The 3,682-nt window shown below is 46.8% G+C and overlaps 1 pseudogene; it reads right to left on the bottom strand.

The window, feature by feature from the left end:
* Positions 1 to 1,527: 1,527 nt before the first annotated feature.
* Positions 1,528 to 2,166, bottom strand: LOC127235232 (prefoldin subunit 1-like; annotated as a pseudogene).
* Positions 2,167 to 3,682: the final 1,516 nt, after the last annotated feature.

Genomic DNA, 3,682 nt, shown 5'->3' with positions numbered 1-3,682 from the left:
TTACGTGGCTTTCATTGCTGGATGCTAAGGGCCAAGCATGCCAAGCCACACGTCCCCTCAGGTTGAACTAGCAGAGGCATATTTGAACCCCAACACGTCCACCTCCATGTAGGCTGTATTGAGGCTTGAAGACTATGTAGGTGGAGAGGGGTCCTTGGTGGAGTGAGGAAGTAGAGTAGAAGGAGGGACAGCTGGGCACTGTGGGGCAGGGCACATGAGTGTATGTGCCAGGCCTTTTCTTCTGGGACCCAACCAGCTCCCACGTCATGACTCAGAGACTTCTTACTAGTTTTGAATGCTTGGCCTGGCTTAGGCTCGTTTCTGGCTAGCTCTTTGAACTAAAATTGTTTCTCTTTATCTACCTTTTGCCTCAAGGCTTTCTACTTTTCTTTCCTTCTGTATATCTTAGTTTCACCGCCTGCCGCGTCTGGCTGGCTGGTGGCTGCCTGGATTCTGCCTAGTTCTCATCTGCCTAGCTCTCATCTCTAGTGGACATCTGCCTAGTTCTCTCCTCTCTTCTTTCCCATTCCTTCCTTTGAGCCTAGATTTCTTCTCTTATTTATTCTCTCTGCCCACAAGCTCCGCTTATCCTTTCTCTGCCTATTAGCCTTCTGCTTTTCATTAGACCAATCAGGTGCCGTAGGCAAGCAAGGTCAAACAGATGATGCAACACAAACAAAAGTGACACACAGTTAAAGTAATATTCCTCACCGGAATCAAATGGAACGCGTCTTTGTCCAGTTAAAATAATGTTCCACAAGTGTATGTACATGGTGTCGAGCGTGAGTGTGGGAAGGAGGCAAAGCTTCAGTAAAGAAAGGAAGCTGTTTTGAAAGGTAAGCCAAGGCAGCCTTGGATGTCTACACATGGTGAAGACAGGTTAGGGCTGAAGACCAGGCTGGCTGTGGCAGCTAGAAAAGACTGTCCAGCTGTTTCGTTCTTCACTTCGTCTGTTTCTGTTTATAACTTTGTTTTCAGTTAGGCTCTGATTAATTTTGTTCCAGGCCACATTTTTATTCCTTAAATATGCTGTCTCCACAGAGAGCAGATATTGATGACATAACTCAAAAGTCTTCATGAATGAGGACTCATGGTTACATAATTTCTAGAACACACTTCCAAAATAATATTTTTTTGGGAATAGCTTTTGGTACTTCATCTAGTCAGTTATGCTAACATCCACTCAGTCATCTTACAGTGTTTGGGGTCATAAAATGTCTAATGGAAGGGAATTTGAATTCTAGATTTTCTAATAACTGATTGTGTGACCTTGAGGGAACAACCTTAGTTTTGCAAGACTCCGTTTCTTCCTTTTCTTTTAGAAACTTAAATGTTGTTGTACCATTTTACCCCTTCCCTGTCCTTCTCAAATCCCTCCAACAGCCGGTCCCATCTTTTTTTTTTTTTCCCACAGAGCAAGATGTAGCCTTTTATTTGTCTAACCCACATCATGCCTAGCGACATGCTTGGGCAGCCTTCTCCACCTGCCCTCCAGTCTTCCCTCTGTTGACAGCCCTTGGCTTGCCCTCACAGAAAGCAGTGTCCTGGGCAGGAAGGGCAGACATTCAGGCAGGGCCTGAAGGGGGCGCAAGGTGTTGGAGACTGTGGGGCCAAGGGGCAGAGGGAGGCCAGCGCCCTGCACAGCCCCTGCCTGACAGGATGGAGGGGGTCAGGAGGGGAGGACTTTGCCAGCAGCTCCTTCTGCGCCCTCCGTGCCATCAGCATCTCTCGGATGTTGTCTTCAGCTTCCTTGACACTCCTCTCAAGGTAGGACTTCCTCTGCTCCAGCTCTTTAATTTTTTTCTTCTGCCATTTTGTTTTTCTAACAGCTGGTTGTGAATTACTTCCTTGGATTGTGGAATAAACTTTCTTCCTACACCTTCATACATGTTAGTCTCATCTACCAGCATCACGATCTCTGTGTCTGTAAGGTGTGCATGCTTTTTTCGTTCTGTTTAGCTGTTCAATCTGTGTGTCTGTGAGCTTCACCTTCTGTTGAGTATCAATAACTTTGGCTTGAAGCTCTGTGAAGGCCTTCTTCAGCTCCAGATCCACGGGGGCTGCCGTATTGGAGCACTCTATGCGCCTGCCAGCCCCATCCCCTGTTAAGTTAATGACTACAGAATGTGAAGATGGAGTTTCTGTTTCACCTGGTCCCGCAGCCATTTAGTCCTAAATGAACACTCAGGGGCTTATATTCATTATAAACTGTTTGGCTGATGCCTCGGGCTTCTTATTGGCTAGCTCTCTCTTAGTTATTAACCCATTTCTATTAAACTATGTATTGCCATGAGGCTGTGGCTCACTGGCAATGCTCCGGCATGTTACTCCTTTGGCGACTGCATGGTGTCTCCCTGGTGACTCCTCTCTGTCTTTCTCTTCCCAGCATTCTCCTAGTCTGGTAGCCCTGCCTACACTTCCTGCCTGGCTACTGGCCAATCAGCATTTATTCATTAACCAATAAGAGAAATATATTCACAGCATACAGAAGGACATTCCCATCAAGAAAGAGGGAGAACTAACCTTTCCCAGGGATGAGCCCCCTAGTTCATTATCAAACAAAGTGGTTAGCCCCGGAATCAGCTACACACAAGCCACAGTGAATGGACTCAGCAGGATACACACACTCATTTTTATATCTGAGTCTCAACTTCTTCATCTGAAAATACCGAACCAAAGCTACCGGGTAAGGTTATGCAGTGATAAAGTTAGTGCATAAAGAGTGTAAGCTTCGTTCTCCCCCAGCAAAAGGAAGGACCTAGTAAATGCTATAGCCTGTCATCCAGTTCAACGTATTTTGAGAAATATGCAGCTGTGGGGCAGGCAGGTGTAACTTGAGGCACAGTGAGAGAGACAGGATCTTGTCACCCAAATCAGAGAACCCAGGGACAAATAACCCAATACAGACCAGCCACAGTGAGACACGCATCAGGGAAGATGGGCTCTGCCTGTGTGCCGTGTTCCTGCAATGCTCCTGGGGTGACTGAACCAGTAGGCACTGGTTGTAACTGGGTCACTGCGTACTTTTCTGGAGTGCTGTTCACATTCTAGGTGGCAGGCAGACTCGCAGACTGTCAATATTGATAAAAATTTATTAAAAATTTTGATGTTTACCTTACAGGTGCTTTATCCACACTCTCTGACACAGAAAGAATTCTTCCCTCCTCCCCCCAGCCATAACCCTCCTTGGGGTGCAACTGCGTTCATAGTTCAAGCGTGCAGTATAACTTCACTGGGTTAGTTCATTGTGCGCTGAAGGTGTCGATGGGGATTCCACCCCCCTCTTCCCACTTGCGCTTTACCGTAGGAGCTGGCTGGACAAACTGACCTCCACTGACTGAGGTAGCCCACTCTTTGCTACGATGCTCTTTAGTGTTCCCCCCCCCCCGTCAGTCTGATGCCACAGAGCTTGCTGCAGTAATGGGACCCGCACACCTGTGCTGTCCACAGTGGTAGCCACCTGTCACGGGGATATCAGACACTTGAGATGCAGTGGGTGCTTTTAGTTAAATGAAAGACAATCAATTAATCTGGATGAGTGTAAGGTCAAATGTAAATAATTGCATGCTGCTAGGAGGTATAGCAGCAGAGAGCCTATCTGTGTCCAGCAGGAGGGCATAGCAGACGTTTTTATTAGTTTCACTTAGGGCTTCAGAATTAAGTAAGCTGTGTCTAACATGGT

The sequence above is a fragment of the Phodopus roborovskii genome, unplaced genomic scaffold, assembly GCF_943737965.1.
Source record: "Phodopus roborovskii unplaced genomic scaffold, PHOROB, whole genome shotgun sequence".
NCBI classification, from domain to species: Eukaryota; Metazoa; Chordata; class Mammalia; order Rodentia; family Cricetidae; genus Phodopus; species Phodopus roborovskii.
The sequence above is the reverse complement of the archived record's forward strand: the minus strand, read 5'-3'. Positions and strand labels throughout refer to the sequence as shown.